The sequence below is a fragment of the Pteropus medius genome, unplaced genomic scaffold (genome assembly GCF_902729225.1).
Source record: "Pteropus medius unplaced genomic scaffold, Ma_sr-lr_union100, whole genome shotgun sequence".
Taxonomy (NCBI): Eukaryota; Metazoa; Chordata; class Mammalia; order Chiroptera; family Pteropodidae; genus Pteropus; species Pteropus medius.
The window spans coordinates 1495270-1514419 of NW_024343578.1; the positions used below are offsets into that span (position 1 = coordinate 1495270).

General features: G+C 38.7%; 3 long non-coding RNA genes across 3 annotated transcripts; 1 reads left to right on the forward strand and 2 right to left on the reverse strand.

Moving 5' to 3' along the window:
- Positions 1–1277: 1277 nt before the first annotated feature.
- LOC120606293 (uncharacterized) lies at positions 1278–3204 on the reverse strand. Its single transcript, XR_005653858.1, has 3 exons — positions 2938–3204; positions 2635–2832; positions 1278–1553 (listed from the first exon to the last, which is right to left on the reverse strand). It is a non-coding gene; the product is annotated as an uncharacterized LOC120606293 (long non-coding RNA).
- Positions 3205–5008: 1804 nt separating this feature from the next.
- On the forward strand, positions 5009–9638 carry LOC120606295 (uncharacterized). Its single transcript, XR_005653861.1, has 3 exons — positions 5009–5237; positions 8622–8680; positions 9570–9638. It is a non-coding gene; the product is annotated as an uncharacterized LOC120606295 (long non-coding RNA).
- Positions 9639–10510: 872 nt separating this feature from the next.
- On the reverse strand, positions 10511–17355 carry LOC120606294 (uncharacterized). The gene is made up of 3 exons (XR_005653860.1): positions 16748–17355; positions 13675–13772; positions 10511–10614 (listed from the first exon to the last, which is right to left on the reverse strand). It is a non-coding gene; the product is annotated as an uncharacterized LOC120606294 (long non-coding RNA).
- Positions 17356–19150: the final 1795 nt, after the last annotated feature.

The following is a 19150-nucleotide window of genomic DNA, read 5'->3' on the forward strand; positions in this document are numbered from 1 at the left end:
CCTTCCAGGATTTCAGCATTGAGATTTACAGAGAGCCAGTTAGTCTGGACTATTTCCTTTCAAGGGAAAGAGACAACTAGTTGTTGGGTGACCTTTTCCAACACATGCATGTGGGACAGAGAGAATGAAGTTGGAGCAGAGAGAAGAATGAAGTGGATCCACAGGAAAAAAAAAAAAAAGAGGAGATTAGACATGGAGAAAAAATTTTGTCTGGGTTTCCAAAAGCTATCCTGTTGCTGATTCTAGTTTCTCATGTAGCCCAGTGATTTTTGAATTTCAGAGTTCTTTCTATGTCTTTTCAGTAAATTCTCTATTTTGCTTAAGCCTGCTCAAGTTGGCTCCTGTTACTTGTCAAGGTAAAGAACTGTGACTAAGTCACAGTTGGGATGTCAGGGTGAGCCTTATTTATTCTTTACTCATAACCTCTCCATCATCTATCCACCTGCCACCTACTAAAAAACATTTCTCTACTCTTTACCATGCGCTGTCATCCTTATGATGCATTTATCATCCAGGCACTGTCATGAGTGCTGGGCTACAAGAACAAACAAGACTCAGAGTTCTCATCTTCACCAACTCATAATCCATGGAAGCACCAGGCATGTAAGCAGAATTATAGGTGAGAGGTGCTGAGGAGCACCAAGAGGGAGCATGTACTTGAGTCTGGGAAGGAAGTCTTGCTCAGAGAGGACAGGTGCATGACAAATCTGAGAATCAGAGAGCCGAGTATATGTGAAGAGATCTTTTAGGGAAATGGTGGGGAAGTTAACTTTTTTCATATGTCTGTTCCCCCAAACTATTACCTCTCTGAAGCTAGGGACTGTATTTTTAAAATTATTATTGTGGAACACCTAGCCTGGCACTTAGGGATTTACTAATTAAAAAATGTGTCTATGTACTTTATTTTATATATACACACAGACACACACACACACACACACACACATATATGTATATATATGTGTGTGTGTGTGTGTGTGTGTCTGTGTGTATACATATATACATATATGTGTATATATATACACACATATATACACATATATACACACACACATATATATACACACATGCTCACATGTGAGTGTATATATATACACACACACATACATACATAAATATTAATTAAAATTCACTCTTTTTAATGTATAGGACTAGCATAAATCTATGTAACCACCATCACTATGAAGATATGGTTTCACCACTCTAAAAAATTCCCTCATGCTGCTGTTTTGTAGTTAACCTCTCTCCCCACTCCTTGCCCTTGCTGGTATTTTATATATATATATACAGTATTTTATTTAATCTCAAATCCATCTAGTTGATATAGTATTGTCTCTACTCGAAAGATGAGGAAACCAAGGCTCAATGCATTCTTCTTCCTTCTTTTTCTGGCTTCATTTTGGAAATCGAGCATTTGGTGTATGTGTGAAGGTAAGGAATCCCTTTATCTCAGAGCATCAGGTAAGACACACAGATTTCTCACGTCATTAATGGGAAAAGATTGAGTCAGTTCAGAAAAATCACGCCTGGTTTCCCTGGACTTGGGCTTTGTGCTGAAAAGATATAAGAACAGAAAACCAGCATTATCTCTGGGTCAGGTCTGCCTTTCCTGGCCTTTTACTGTAGGGCTAAAGGCACACATTTCACAGAGCCAATAAAATATACCTTCTCAAGAAATGTTTCAACAGCTGGCTTCCAGATCCTCTGATTGTTATGTCTTTTTCAAGAAGTATCATTAATTATTTTTAATCATCTCTTGATTTTACCAAGAAGGTCATTATTTCTACAGGCAGTTCACTGATAAATTGGGGAGTGTTTTCATGTTGTTTTTTTCCTGTGGTGTGGTGTAACTTTCTTTGTCATCAATACATACGTCAAATCAGGCTAACCAGAGTATTTCCCCAGCCACAGCATATGGTTGGGTCATGCAAACAGCCATCGTAAATCCTCCTTGACAATGGCCCAAAATGATATCGTGACCTGGTCCCCTTGGAATCCAGATTTATGAAGATCTGAATGTGAGAACTGAGTGTTAGGAGCATGGGTTTTTAAAAATGTGCCATGTGAGTACATCTGTCTCTTTATATGGCTACTTGCCTCCATATGTGGCAAGTGAATGAAAAATATGTGCAGAGGTATTTGAAAAATTCTTGAGGTGCCTCAATAAGCTTGCCTAAAGCCCGGTTCAGAGTAAGCACCCAATAAATATTCATCGAGTGAGTGGACGAATGGATGGATAAATGAAGTGGAACTTGAATGAGTTATAAAGTCATCTTGTTTTTCTAGAAAGCAGTTCATACTAGGAAGGCACACTCAGTTGCCTTTCCAACACCTTTCTCCCTTTTCTACTTGTGAATGCACACCCAATTTTGTTCAGGAAGCCTCTCTATCCCCAGGAGTAGAATCTCACTCTAAGCAAATCAGTGTATGGCATTTTTCATGGAGATCATGATTGGTCAGGAAACAGGCATGTGACCTTTTTTGGCCCCATCAGGCTGAAGGAAATGACTTTACAGCATGGGGAGTTTTCCATTTCTTCTAATGGAGACAAGTAAGGGAGCATGTTACTGTATTTGATGCTCTCGAGTTTTCCCTTCTATGCCTACAAGTGCCTGCCTGGGCTACCCTTCTTACCTTATGACTGAGGGGAACCAAGTTTGTTTTGAAGCCAGTACTATGCAAAACAGAGTGGGAAAGAATCTCATTCTTGATGACTTAGTTGAGTTTCTGGACCTTCCTGGAGAACCATCAGATTCTAGACCACCTGTTATTTAAGAGAGTAATTTCCTTCTGGTTTAAGTCACCTTGAGTTGGGATTTCAGCTGCTTTTCCCTGAAAACAAAGAACAGTAAAGTAAAAGATTGAAGTTGAGAAGAAAATAAGAAAGAAGAATGTGCTCGGTTACTTAGTGTTGTTTCAGTAAGTAATAACACCAACCTTTGCATGTAGAGCATGCATGAAGGTCACTTAGATCCTGTCTTTCACTGCAAGTACCCTGGGAGAGTAAGAGTGTTTTGCTGGTTTTACTCATTTCCTTCAGGTAAGACACTCATCTGGAAAAGAAGTCCTCCTTCTTGTCCAGGTGGGGTAATTGAGTATTTTTTTTTTCCCTTACTGGTTTTGCATGGTTCCTCTGCAACACAGAGAAAAAGATTTCTATCATCACACCTTCCACAACAATTCATGGTTTCAGCCATTCATATTATTCTCCCTTTCACTAGTACATGAAATTTAAAAAACACCTTAGCAAATATTCTTTTTACAGTTGCTATAAGCAGGATGCCATGAAACTTATACAATAAATACAAATGACTGTTACCTACAAATATTTTATCCTCTAATTGAAATGACAGGGCATACATTTTAGATGGTGATAGGAGACTTGAATAAATAGAAATAGAAAATTGTGTTACCCACTGAAAAATAATAAAAATAGTATCTCATTATTTTTTGGTTGAGAGGAAAATAAGAATAACTCTCAAACACAAACATTTTTTGCTTCTTTCTCCACTAGAGGCCTGTAGTAGTTTCTAGATCTATCTGCTTCTACCCCATGTATTGTCTGATTAATTTTCCACATTGAAGCTAGAGAGATCTTGTCATCCCTGTGTTCTTTCCTCAACGCTTATAAGACCCTGCCCAGGCTGCTCCTGTGACCTCTGCAGCCTGGTCTCATACCACGCCCCATCCTATTCTTTCTGTTTCTTTTCCTCTGGAGGATTTCCGGTTTCATCCAGCAAAGGCCTTTGCATGTGCTGTTCCCCATGCCTGGAACACCCTTCCCTCTCCTCAACTAGTCGACACCTACTCATCCTCTTTCCAATATCAACTCAAGCATCTTATCCTCGGAATAGTCTTCTCTGACCTCTCTGAGCAGGACAAAACCTATTACAGGCTCTCATAGCAGAAATCTTGCCTTTGGACTTGTCCCCATTGACGTTCTACAGTTTTTATTGTCATAATTTGAAACATCACCTATATTCCCCACTTGCTTCTAGGTGGGCAGGGATATTACTATGTTTACCTACCATTGGCTCTCCAGAGCTTAGAAAGTGTCTGGCATGTAGTAGATGCTCAATAACTATTTAATGAAAAAAAGAATGAGTATATAAATATGCAGTCCACACTCAGCTTGAGCTAAGCACCACGCTCCGAACCCAACCACATTGTCATTTATTCCTTAAAACCACCTTCTGAGAGAAGTGCTATTGTTGTCTAATTGATAATTGAGTACATTGAGGCTTAGAGAGATAAAATAACATGCCCAAAGCCACATGTAAGTGACAGAGTAGGAATTCCAACTAGATACATAACTTCAGAAATTGAACTTTTAACCACTGGCCTCCACCATGTCTCACAGATGGAAGAAAAGTCTGGAAGTTCAGAGGAAGAAGCTTAGTAAGTAAATAGGATTTGGGGCTAGTCTCATAAGACAGGATAGTTTTGGTCAGAGAGGTAATAAGCATGAAGGTAGATGCACAGGGACACTGCTAACATAAAGGCAACTTCTAGTAAGTCTCCTTTTCTGGGTAGATGAAAACAAACAAACAAAAAGACAAAAACAAAAACAATCTCCCCCCACCCCACCCCCAGCCCATCCTTCTTGCAAATACAGCCCCATACCAGGACATGTAGGTTGATGAGCCAAGCATGGGCTCTACTTTATATCATGCTCCTACTCTGCATCCAAATTAGCCTGATCATGGGAGTACATGATAGAACAAAGCAGAGACCGAGGTCAGGGAGTAGTCTAGGCATGAAGTGATAATGGTTTCAAATGGGGGTCATGAGCTTCTTTAGTAGAAACCATCAGATGTTCCTTGTTTTTTGTTCCCAGCCTAGAGTTTGCTATAGTGTCCCTCTTTTCTTCCCTTACTGTTAATCGCAATGGACTAAATTTTCTTAGGAATCATCTTTGCTTACCTTTTTGTTCCTTGTGGTGGTGTTTCCGGAGAAAATTGTGTTTGCGTTAGGTTTTAACCTCATAAATTTATATCCCTAGGAGGACATCTCTTGCTTCATCCTGCCATTAGGACTTCCCCTCAAGATTCCAGGACACAGCTGGAGAGCTTGTGTGGGCCCCACCACAAGCCAAGCCCAGAAATCCCATCTGGAAATGTATGTGGCAGAATCCTTCCCTATTCTCCCAGTTCCCCCAGTAAGTGAAAATGCACCAATGGATTCAACTTCCTGCTGAGATGTAGGGTTTTTTGCTTCTTTGGTTTCCTGTGTTAAAGGTAAGCTTTCACATGGAGTGGTTCTCTCTTCATTGTCTGTTCCTGCCATCCTGAGTTTGTGAATGTTTCTGCTTTAGGTGAGGTCTGTCAAGCAATGGAGATAGATTGGCCCTCTCTCAGGCTTGTAATGAACTGGTTTCCAGTATTTGGTTTCATGGATTATGGACAAGCAGATCCCCATTAACTCCACTGAAGAAGTCTGAGAGAAACCATTGGATACTGATCTATGTATGACAGTGGGGGAGACTGAGGCATAGGAGGAAGGAGAGAATTTCACATGCGTCAGAGTTACAGAACTAGAAGGAAAGCCATGGCACCCAGGTTGCCTGGTCATGCTTTAACCACAGCCCACACTTGCCTATTTAGTTACAACAAACACAAAAGAGATAAACATAGATGTAAGTTAGTCTAAACACCAAATTTTAGAAGTTTTTCCTCTGATGTTTAGTCAGCCATCTTGACCTTTATTGAAGGGTAAACCAACTCACAACAGCTGTGGACAATTATTTACTGTAAGTCAGAGACTAAAGAGTTTGGATAATGAAGTGAATTCAGCATTAGAAGGAGAGCAAAGTGCTTGGTAAGAGAAAATTACCTTTTAAGTAGATTCTTGAATTCCAAAGATTGAGGTGCCAAGTTCACAACAGAAGAGGTGTTAGAAAATCCCAGGATATATAGAGCATTAGGCTTTGCGCATATATGTGATGTGTTACACAAATGCACAGGCACACCTGGACCTTCCTCAGCCTGGAATGGCCCAGGAAAATGCTCTGTGCAGATGCTACTAAGATGACATGTTCCTTGCCATCCATAATAGTGATGTGCAGCTGGCTGTGGAGTTACTCAACCATCTTGGCTACTCAGTAAGAAACAGATTTGGATTCCCTCACTCAGGCTGTCAGATTTTACAGCCACCTGTAGTCTCTTTGGCAGTGTGGCCTCTCAGCAAGGAACTGCTGAAGTGGTGCTCAGAAACCTTTGGCAGTCAAGAGAGGAACAAAAGCTTTGCATAATTCAGGGGTGAGTTCAAAGCCAATAATATTTACAACCCAACACAAGAAAGCACTTTAAAGCCAGTGAGGTAGGTGCCTCTAAGCCAATAAGGTGTTATTACCTTTAAGCACATCCCTTTTGCCTTTTGATAATAAGCACTGTATTAAAGTATTTGAAAATTCCATAACAATTTAAAACAAAATATGTCATCTGTGCACTTCGAACTTCCAAGAGGAAAAGGAGCCTTGCTTGAAGTTGATGTACTTCATTAACAGGCTGAAAATTCTCTCTCTGTCTCTCTCTCTCTCTCTCTCTCTCTCTCTCTCTCTCTCTCTCTCTCACACACACACACACACACACACTCACTCACTCACTCACTCACTTCCTCATTCTCACTCATGTGTGCTGTAAAATAATGTAGTCTGGCCACCCTGAGTGTGGCAAGAGGAGCAATGAGGCTAATGAATTTCTTCTCCAGGGCCTCCTGCCTAGAGGCCAGCCTACAATACAGGGGAAATTTTGCTATAAACACTCCCATCCTTTAAATGGGGTTCAATCCCAGGATGCCTTTCAAAGCAACCCTTAGCCTAAAGAAAAAGAAGCTGAGGACTCTGTGTTCTAGAATTTTAATTAAACAGACCACAAAACCCACTTGCTCCCAAATTGAATTCTAAGTTTGATTTTGAGAACAATTGCAGTCTTTAAATTACAAATGACAAGAAGCAGAGAATGTCATCATTATCCTGGGCAAAGTAATTGAACATAATAGCATAGAGACAGTATTAGGGTTAAAAAAAAAAAAAAAAGCCTAAGAGCAGAGTCTAATCCTGGCTCTGCTATGTGCTGTGTGACCTTGAGTCCATTACTTAATTTAGGTGGTTAATGAATCCTCATAACTTGGAATCATGACCTAGAACTAGAATTACCCTTGGAGACCATTTTGTTCAACCATTATCCCAGTGGTGTTATCCATAATGGTTTAATAAGAAGACTCCAGAATTCTCAATTCTCATCTCTTTATCATTTCCATCAGAGATGACCACAAAAAGAGGTCTACTGAAGGAGGTCTTTTGCCAAATATATTGGCCTAAATTTGAAAATATCTGAGAATCGCTGATATTTTGAGGGTGAACAACAAAGCTTAACGTTATGGAGCTTAGGAGGCTAATTAACAGCTAAGAAACTGCTTCTTAGCACTCTTCTTCCTTCTAGGATTCAGTCCCCTTGTTTCTGGATTGAGTAGTATAATGCTACATTCCACTGTGCACTGTATAAAGCGTGATGTTTACCATGGAATACAAGGTCCTTTTCCAATCGTCCTACCCTATTCGTACAGTCTCAACTCTCACCCCAGGTACTCTTTGACTGACCACAGTGACCATCTCCTTTCACTTAACTTGCATTCATGACTCCAGGCTATCTACGGTATTCCCTCTACTTGCAATGTTCTTTCTCCTTTTCTACCTGGAAAATCTTAATTCATTATTCAAGATCAAGACCAACGTTAACTTTTCTGTAAAGTTTTCCCAGACATTACTGCTAATTCTAATAATAGAAAAGTTGAGTATCTACTAAGTATTGAATACTGTGCTGAATGTTTGTCATGATTATCTCATTTCATTCGCAAATCCTCACTACAAATCTGTGAAGTAGATACTGCTATGATTCCTGTTTTAAGACAAGGAAAACAAGTCTTATCAGAGTAAATTAGCTTGTCCAAGGTCATAGAGCTAATTAGTGGTAAAGCCAGATTCAAGTCCAGATCTGTCTGACTCTATAAGTAAGTTCTTCCCCTTCTGTCCATATTGACTCTTCCAATTAAATTTACTCGTGCTTTGGTTACATCATTTTCCAGCTTAACTTTACATCTTTTTCTTCCCTTCTTGTTCAAAAGTCAGGCTGTGTATTATTCTGTTTTATATCTCTAATACTTAGCTCACTGCTTGGCCAACAATAGAAGCTTAATATAAATGTGTATGAATGTATTGAATAAAGAAATGAGCAGCTGATTGGATGAATGGGTGGAGGGAAAGAAGGAATCAAGGAAGAAATATTCAGCTATGTCTAGGTGCATATTCTAAACAAGTTCACCTCTCCCAAATACACCAAACATTGTATTCCACAAAGAAGTATGTTAATGCTATTTGGAAAATGTACCTAAATATTCAATGCATATTTCCTATTGACCCTGAGCCTTATTAATGGCAGAAAGTTCAAAGGAAAGTCGGGTCTACAATGTGTACACCTATGGTCACAGAAGAGGAATCTAAAATTGTTGGACAAAGTAGAAAACATCTGGGCTAGGTCATAACCTTGAAGAATAAAGATACACCCTCTCTGAGCTCAGTCATTTTACTTATAAAAAATCCTTTATGTACTTCTCATGACTAGAGTACCTGCCTTTTGATATGTCCGCCGAGGAAGAATTCTCATCCATAGACTTCAAACAGGTAAGCTTACAGCTGCTACAAATTCAAGTGTTTAGACTACACCAACTTGCTTTTATTAGTGATTCATAAAAAGATCTAGAAAAAATGAGAACAGATTTTACCCTCAAGCAAAAATGTTTAGGGCACCAAATAGACACATCAGAAGAGGTTCAAAAGTCAATACCTGTAGCTCAGTGTTCAAATTGGCCTGGCCAGAGTGTAAGCCTGTCTCAAAGTTTATGAATGGTTATCATCTGGTGTTTTCAAAGCATGTAGGATGCAACATGAGAGGCAAACATGTGAGTTTCCAGGTAAGGGTAGAGATAGAATCAGAATTCGGAGTGACCTGTTAAAATACAATCTCATGCTCTGAAAGGGCTAAATGTTTTGAAGGAGCATGACATTTGGAACTTCTGTGGGGTGGCCATGTCCAGCTATGAACTCATTTCAGGTTGGTCTGTGGCGAGTAAACACCCTAGTACCCTGCCTCAGTGTTGGGAGGGTACTAAATGTTGGGAGGTTGACTGCTTGCCTGATTAGAGACAGATAGGAGTTTTGGAAGCTGAATTAAGTAGAAGCTTTCTGCCATCTGTCTCTGACCCCAAAGGGATAAGTTCAGACCAAGTTCTACAAAGAATTCTATTTAAGCTTGGTAACCACTATAGGTATCTCAGGAAAGACTTTGCTTTAGTTTTAAGCATATGCCTTTGCTTTGGGTAGATGCCTGAAGCAGATTTCTACCTTGATATTGTCCAGTTTTATTTTGAAAGAAGAGGTTTTCTTGTCTTGTACATGCTTCCACATCCTAATTATGAGAAGTAATAATTGCTTCCAATTATGGGGTGTTAATTAAGTGTGAGAGGCTCTGCAAAGTGCTTGATATGATATTGTCTCATTTATTCCTCACAAGCAACACTGAGAGAGAGGTGCATGTTCAACTAGTTTATGGATGAGGATAATAGGAGTTGTCTAATAATTCCAGAGCAGAAACAAGACTCACATGTAAGTTTGCTCTATCACCAAACTCCACACTTGCTTTTTACTATAATTCAGTACAACCCAACTTTTCACATATTTGCAAGTCTCCCCCAGGTTTTTGATGACCAGAACTGTGTTTCACCCTCTTTTAGGCAACAAGCAGCATAGTGTATATATGAACAGCTAAATAAGTTGATGAAACAGTTTTTAATAAAAAAGACAGATACTGAATTTTTCAGAAGAGGAGTGTGACCTGTGTACTGAGTCCAATGGTAATGAATTAAGAGAGGAGTTGTGTCAACACGAGAGTGGAAGACTCTTGGGTGGGACTGAAGTTGAAGATACCATCTTATATCAAGAAACGGTGAATCTAGAAGACAAACAAAGGATATTTGTTGCTGGAGTATAAATGTTCTGTTCTCTCAGGAACCAAGACCACTTCAAAGACCATTTCTTGGCTTGGTGAGAAGCTACTGTCAAGATGAAGAGTCCCTATGTCCCAGCTGCCCATAAACATGTCTTCAAACAGCAGGAAGGAGTTGTACAAAATGGCTGTGTTAGTCAGAGAAGGGAGTGAAGACTCAGGAAGTGCATGTGTCTCCCTGAGTAGCATTGACGGAGCCAGGAAGTTTTCCACGTGCGACTGGCCAAGAGAAACACAGTCCAGGACTGACAGGGAGGCAACCATTGGAGAACAGCTGAACCACCACAGTCATGCAGCCTCTTGAAAGATTGTCACCACAAGAGCGAAACCAGAACCTGTGGTTTCCTGTCGTCCTCTCTGGTACACAGCTCAGGCTTCCAATGACTCACGGCCAATGGCGTGCCAAGATTTCATGTCCCATCTCCAATGGAGCCCAATCTGCTCAGAGCCAGCGCCGTTCCCACTGCTTCCTCCTCCTGAGAAGCTTAACGAGGGGATTAACGATGACCAGGATGTGAGTAGACATCTTCACACGAGCAGCCCGGCTGTAAAACTGGCCATGACAGGCACGCAAGGACAAAGCGGGAGGTCAGTAACTATCAGCTGTGCTGAGCCAAGGCTGCTGTGACTTAGCTCTGCTAGTTGTGTGGGGAGAAGGAAAAGAAACTAACATTTATTAAGTCGGGCCTCTAGAGAGATGATGCGGTTTGGTGGTTAAGCGCGTGGGCGTCAGATTGCATCTGGCTTTGCAACTTACTAGCTGAGTGATCCTGGGAAGTCACTTAGCTCTCTGAACCTCAATAGTCTCTTCCAGAAAAAAAAGGAATGATAGTAGTATCTATCCCATCTGATGGTTCTGAAGATCAAATGGAGATTATAAATGTAATGTTTGGTAAATGTTACCTTTGTCATTATTATTATTACTGCCACTGATAACCAAGTTTTGTTGGTGATGGAGCTAAAGAACAAAAGAAATTATTTCATAAGGAATTAATATGCATTATTGAATAGAATGCTTTATGAAAATTGAATAATGTACTCCATTTACAAATTGGAAGAGAGTCTTGACCTCAGTTCATGGTGTGTTTTTTGGACAATTAAGCCTAAAGACACTTTGGGATCTATATGTACCTCAGGAATAGATTGATCAGACTTACCATCTCACTTCCCACTAGGTACCATTATTAATGACCCAAATCCTAATCCCATACAAGCCTGCTATTCAATTCTACCAAAACATATTGAAGGCTTGTTACATGCTGAGCACTGCGTGAGGCACTAGTGTGGGGGCTGGGGAATATAACAGAGAGGAGTAGAACATAGAACCCATTTTTGAAACACTAAATGTAGTAGAGATGGCCACATGTACTGTGTACACGACTAATACTAGGCAGAAAAATCATTGCTCTAGTGCTGAGACAAAGGACATACATAGCACATGATTCTGAGTGGGAATATCTGTGAAGTCTTCTTAAGAAGGTGAATATTTCAAGGTGGGTCCCAAAGGTTGATACGAGGGCAAGAAAAGCAGTATAGAAAAATAGATCATATTTTGCAAAAGTAGTAGCTTGGAGTGGAAGGAAGGGTTAAACTGGAAAATAAATTGAGAAGATGAGAAAAGACCATGTATTGTAGAGTTTTGACTATCAGGCTGAAGAACTTGGATTCTGGTATTAATGCTGGGAAGCAATATGCATTGGGAGTAAAAGCTCACGCATAAACACTGAAATGAATCTGAGTCATGTCTCTTCCTCATGTGCATGGAGTGACCATTAAAAACTACTTCACCTCTGAAAGAAATTAAAGAAGATGCAAATAAATAGAAGCATATACTGTGCTCATGGATAGGAAGAATTAACATTGTTAAAATGTTCATACTACCCAAAGGTATCCATAGATTCAATGCAATCCTTATCAAAATACCAACGGCATTTTTCACAGAACTAGAGCAAGTAATCCTAAAATTTCTATGGAACCACAAAAGACCCCAAAGAGCCAAAGCAATCCTGAGAAAGAAGAGCAAAGTTGGAGATATCACACTACCTGATATCAGACTCTACTACGAATCAAAACGGCATGGTACTGGCATAAAAACAGACAGATCAATGGAACACAATAGAGAGCCCAGAAATAAATCCATGACTATTTGGCCATTTAATCTATGACAAGAAAGCAAGAATATATAATGAAGTGAAGACAGCTGTTACAATAAATGGTGTTGGGAAAACTAGACAGATACATGCAAATCAAATCAAATAAAATAAAACTATACTATCTTCTTACACCAGATATAAGAATAAAATCAAAATGGATTAAAGACTTAACTGCATGACCTGAAACCATAAAACTCCTAGAAGAAAATATAGACAGTAAACTCTCTGACATTGCTCTTAGTAATAGCTTTTCTGATATATCTTCTTGGGCAAGGGAAACAAAAGAAAAATAAATGGCACTACATCAAACTAAAAAAGTTTTGCACAGCAAAGGAAACCATTAACAAAACAGAAAGACAATCTACTGAATGGGAGAAGATATTTGCCAATGATACATCTGATAAAGAGTTACTATCCAAAATTTATAAAGAACTCATATAACTCAACACTAAAAACACAAACAATCCAATTAAAAAATTGGCATAAGATCTGAATAGTCATTTCTCCAAAGAGAACATACAGAGATGGCCAATAGACATATGAAAAGATGCTCAATGTTACTAATCAGCAAAGAAATGCACATTAAACCACAATGAGATATCACCTCACATCTGTCAAATAGTTATCATAAATAAACCAAAAACCAAATGTTGGCAAGAATATGGAGAGAAGGGAACTCTTGTGCACGATTGGTGGGATTGCAAATTGGTACAACTACTATGGAAAACAGTTTGGAGGTTCTTCAAAAAAATTAAAAATAGAATTATCTTATATCCCAGCAATTCTACTTTTGGATATTTATCTGAAGAAAATCAAAGCACTAATTTGAAAAGATATATGTACTCCTATGTTCACTGCAGCGCTATTTACAATAGCCAGGATATGAAAGCAACCTAAGTGCCCATCAATAGACGATTGGATAAAGAAGTTGTGTTACACATATATAATAGAATATTACTCAACCATAAAAAATTTAATTTGCAACAACTGGGATGGGTCTAGACAGTAGACTCATTATTTCTAAGTGAAATAAGTCAGACAGAGAAAGACAATTACCATAGGATTTCACTTATATGTAGAATCTAAAGAACAAAATAAACTAACAAACAAAATGGAAACAGGCTCAGATACAGAGAACAAACTGGTGATTGCCAGATAGGAAGTGAGTTACAAGGTTGGGTGAAAAAAGTAAAGGGATTAAGAAGTACAGATTGGTAGTTTTAAAATAGTCATGGGTATGTGAAGTACAGCAAAGGGAATATAGTCCATAATATTGTAATAACTATGTAATAACTATGCATAGGTGGGTGCTAGACTAATCAGGTGGTGAGGGGATCTCTTCTTAAGTTATATAAATGTCTAACCACGATGGTGTACACCTGAAACTAAATAAAATAATATTAATGTCAACTCTAATTAATTAAAAAACAAAAGTTAAAAGAAAGAAAAAAATACTTCACCTCCGGACTTCAGTCTCCCCACTGTTAAAGCAGGGATCATAGCAGTGGCTAACTTGAAGAATTAAGGGTGTACGTAGGTGCCTCAACATAGTAAACTCCTACAAAAAAAAAAAAAACGAGCTGTTGTTAGCAATCGAGAAGCTATTACAATGCTATTTATTGAAGAGACTGTCTTTACCTCACTATATTCTTGCCTCCATCGTCATATATTAAATTTCCATGAAGATGTGGATTTATTTCTGGGCTCTCTTTTGTGTTCCATTGATCTATGTGTCTGTTTTTATGCCAGTGCCATGCTGTTTTGATTACTATAGCTTTATAGAATAGTTTGATATCAGGTAGAATGATACCTCTAACTTTGTTCTTCTTTCTCAAGATTGCTTTGGCTATTTGGGGTCTATTATGATTCCATATAAATTTTAGATTTATTTGTTCTAATTCTGTGGGAAAAAATGCCATTGGTATTTTGATAGGAATTACACTGAATTTATAGATTGCTTTGAAACTAAAATAAAATAAAATGTCAACTCTAATTGCAAATTAAAAAAAAATTTAAAAAGAATCTATTACAAAAGCTGAAGAAGGACAGTGCAAAACAAAAGAAAGGGATGCATGTACCTTTTAGAAGCAGAATGAAAGAGTTAACAGCCTATTGGGTGTGAGAAGTGAAAAAAGAGGAGTCAATGATGTCTCAAGGATTCAAGCCCAAGAGACAAGAGGTTTGAAATGGTGCTACCAAGGAGGGGTCATGGAAAATGATCTCATATTTGGGTATAGTGAAGCAAGAGTGGCGGGAAGATCCTTTAGGTTGATCTTTTCCAGAGAAATTTCACATGCAAGTGTCTTAATTTCAGTAGAATTTTTAGCATAAAAGATGTAGGTTAGAGAATCATGCACATAGAAGTAAAAGTCAAGCCTTCAGAATGATAAGTTGGTCCTGTAAAAGTCTTTCAGAGGAAAAAAAAGTGCTGGGAAATAGACGTTTTGGAACGTATATTTATTAAAGAGGAAAAATAAAAGAAATAGAAGAACTACGCAGGTACTGTGTTCCAGAAACCAAATGATGGGGGTTTCCAAAGGCTGGGGTGTTCAACTCTGCAAATGGAGATGATGACACCTTCCGTGAGCATCTCAGGAGAGTATCAGGAAAACACTAGTCTGTAAGGAATTAGGGAAAATTAAAGGTGGGGAATGCGGTGTGTATTTCTAAAGTTCAGAAGTTAAAGAAATGTGAGAAAGAGTGGGAAAGAGTTTAAAATCAATCTAGCCGTGGCAGGAGTGAATTTGGGGTGGTAACTACTTGAACAGGTTTTTGAGTAGAAGAAACATCCACAGGAAAAAAGGTGAAGATGCACAAGAGGAAGGAGGTTATTGATGAGCTAAAGGGAGTCAGGAAATTATGTGAACTAAAGACTCAGAAGGTATGGGAAAAATGCATGAAGGTGGTAAAAGGGTACAAACTTCCAGTTGTAAGCACCGGGGATGTGACGTACAGCATGGTGACTATAGTTAACAACATTGTATTGTATATTTGAAAGTTGCTGAGATAGTGGATCTTAAAAGTTCTCATTACAAGAAAAAATCATAGCTATCTGAGATGATGAATATTATCTAAATTTGTGATAATCATGTATATATGTATAAAATCATTATATTGTACACTTTAAACTTATGCAACATTATACGTAAATAATATCTCAATAAAACTGGAAAAATTAAACCAAAAAAAGATTCAGAAGGGATGTTAGTTTTGAGGCAAACCAGGACCACATCTTACATGGAGTCCAGAGCAAGGAAGAAAGACTATGTTTTAAGGCAAAGAAAATTTCTCTTTAAGTAGTTGGTTGATTTCAATTTGGTGTACCTTTATCTTCCAGTGGACTGTAGATTCTCTCTTAATAACTTAATGAATTTTCATAGGTTATTTAAAAAAACAATGTGTAGTGGGATTTTATTCCCTTAATTCTCTGGAGAGGCAGAGTAGGAAAGCAGGAATCAACAACAGTTGATCTGAAGTCAGAAGTCCAGGCTAATAGCCTCGTAAAATCTCAATAATCTGGCCTACAAAAGGAGAGTGCCCACCGGAGGAAGGACTGGAATTCGAATGAGATAGTATATGTGTATGACTGCAAAACTGATCTGTAATTAACTAGAGTTGGTTATTTTTTTTATCATATTTATCATATTTTGTTCCTGAAGCTATTTTTGGAAATCAGTCCATGACTTGAAGAGAAAATGATGTCTAAGACATGAATAAAATGAAAAGTTTGTCCTGTGCTTTATTTGTGCCATAAGTAATGTGTGATACAGCAGAAAGCAAGGCATATCTGGAAGTTAGTCCCTGTCAAGTACTTCGAAAGATGTGCCTCTGTAACACTGGGGGACTTCATGGACTTTCCACTAAGAAAGGCCCCTTCTCCCCCAACTTTTTTCCAATGATGTTTCCAATATGGTTTTGAGGGACTCAAGTTTTGGCACTCCTACCAAATAGGAAGAATTAACATTGTTAAAATGTTCATACTACCCAAAGGAATCCATAGATTCTTGTGCACATTTGTCATTTCCCAGATTTCATCATTTGGGCATTTCCTGAAATTCAACTGAATTTCTGATTTTTTTCTGATTTCAAAAAGGATCCTGTTTCAAGCCTCAGCTGTCAAACGGGGAACTCAACTGTGAACAGTAGTGAATATGACTGACATCAGAGTTTCCAATGGGAACCCAACTTTCCACTCTGATGTCCAATTCCCCCTTGATTCAGGATTTAAGAATAATACATACTTTGTAAATTACATAAATGTCTAACCATTATGCTGTACACAATGAAACTAATATAAACTAATATCAAATGTCAACTGTAATTGAAAAACAAACAAACAAAGAATTCCTGTTTCAGAAAAAGAAGAATACACAGGTTTCCAGACCTCACCACAATGGCACTGCTGGAGCCCATGGCAGCAGGACTCCAAGTTGCCTTTGAGGTTGATAGCCTGCAAGGACTGTCTACCAAGAACCCCCTTGGAACCTCATCACTTTTCCAAGACCCTGTTTTTAAGCAGATCAAAGTACTTACCTCATATTGATGAAAGCCAGAGGTCCAGGTCAAGGTGAATGAGTATGGGATGCTGAAGGAAACTGGCAGAACTTCAAAGAAGGATTGGGTGGGACCTGAGTCCATTCTTTAAAAACTCTTTTCCATTGTTTCCCAGGCTTTTTCAGGCTGACACATCATTGAACTTGGCTCTCTGTTCTCATCCGTCTCTAAAACACCCATTCAGCTGTCTATTAGTTCAGTCATCTGATGCTTAGATCTCTTAGGTGTTTACATGTTCCAAAAGCCAATGAACATACATATGTACTGATCTATACATGTGAATAAATGCCCGTGCCCACCAATACTTACCATCCATCTTATTTTAAGCACTGAACTCATAATTAAACTTTCTTTTCCTTTATTCTAAAAGCACTTTTCTGTGTCCCTCCTAACTCTTAATGCATAATTCTGGGTCTCTCCCACCAGACTCTACACATCCTGAGGACAGCAATCATGTCCTATTCCTCTTCATGCTTTTCCTCAAGCCTAACACAGAAACTGATGCACTTCAAAAATTTCTTAATTGGTTAGCGATCACTACAGATAATTTTAAACTTCTTCCTAATTTAAACAAATATTCATTTATACCACAGCAAGAACTTTTTTGGAATGGAATTAGCATTCTTGATGGTCCAGGAAAAAAATATATTTGAGGTCATCTCTTTATGATTTAGATCAATACAAAAACAATCAGGAACTATGGATAAAATAAATATAATTATAACCATCACAGGTTAACATTCATCGAACATTTACTATGTGTCACACATGTGTAGTGCGTGCTCTCCCATGTTACCTCATTTGGCTTTTAATGTTGGACCGTCCTGGGCTCAGCCTTTGGTCTTCAGCTCTTCTCTATCTACACCACCGTTGGTGACCCCACATGTCAGTTGTATGCCACCAAATCACAGCTTCTACATATCTGATTTCTCTCCCAAATTCCAAACTCATATATCCACTGCCTTCACTTGGATAGACATCACAACTCGACATGTCCAAAACTAACTTCTGACCTCTCTGCAAAAGCTGCTCTATCTTTTGCCTTCCCTGGTTGATGGCAACTGCAACCTTCTAGTTTCTCAGGCCAAAATCCTTGGAGTCATCTAAATTCTACTCTTTCTCCCATATCCCACTTCCAAAATGCATTGGAAAGGAAATTTTACTGTCTCTATTTTCAAGATACATCCAGAATTCAGCCATATCTCATCACTTCCTCTGCTATTGTTCTAGTCCAAGCCATGACCACCTCTTTCTTAATTAGAGCTCTAGCCTCCTAATAGAGTTTTTTTACTTCTACCATGTGTCCTGTGGTATTGTACCAACAAAGGAAAAAAAGTACACATTTTGTCAGATCTTAACCATTCAATGTTTCCCAGTTTCCCTCAGAGGAAAAGTCAGAGTCTTCCCAAGGTCTGAGATGATGTGGGGATCATTTTTTCTTTGACCTCATGTTCTAATACATCCTCCATTTCTCACTTGACTCCTGCCACGTTGTCCTTTTTGCTCTTCCACATTGTGCTAGGCAGGCTCCGACCTTCAGGTCTTTGCTCTGGCAGTTTCTTCTGCCTGTAGTGCTCTCTGCAGGTACTGCTGGGTTAATTCTCACCTTTTTCAGTCCTCATTGAGGTTTGCCCAAACCACCTTCTTAATGACATGACTTGCTTACCCCCAACACTCCCAATTCCCCTCACCTTGCTCTACTTTTTCGTTATTCCACAGCGTTTATCATCTTTTAACATACTATATAAAATCCTTTGTATATGATGTTATTTGGTTATCTTTCGGTCTCTTGCATAATGCAAACTAAGTGGGTACAATTTTAGTCTCTTTTGTTTGCAAGTGTCTGACACACATAGTAGGTACTCAATATAGAATAAATAGCCGAGAAATAATAGATGCTGTCGAATCAAGATATTCAGCCTCCTTGCCTCAAAGCTCCAAATGGCCCTAATGCCTAAATGTAACACATTCTTACAGCCCTCATACTCCAACTCCAACTTAAAATCCCTTGCACCCTCCATCCCCAGTCCTCTAAATCCCTTTTCTACAGCCTAAATCTGCCTTGAGAAATCACTCCTGTCTGCAGATAGTGAGTGGTAAGGCACCATTTCATTTGCTTGAAGTCAAATCCAATTAAAAATTGGGAGACTTCTTTGTCACAGATAGCTGCTTGGTGAATGGAAGCTAATAAAATGCGGCCAGCATGGGCAGCTCTCCTGACAAACTATTTCTTAAAGAGAGAATTACAGTCGCAATTCCTGGAAATTGGTTATTCTTTCCTGTTTCTGATGCTCACTGAGTAGAAAGCTGGGAGCTGGGAGTGAGCTTTCAAATATATAAGGGCAGTGATGGAAAAAGAATGCTTACTTTGGGGGACAAAAA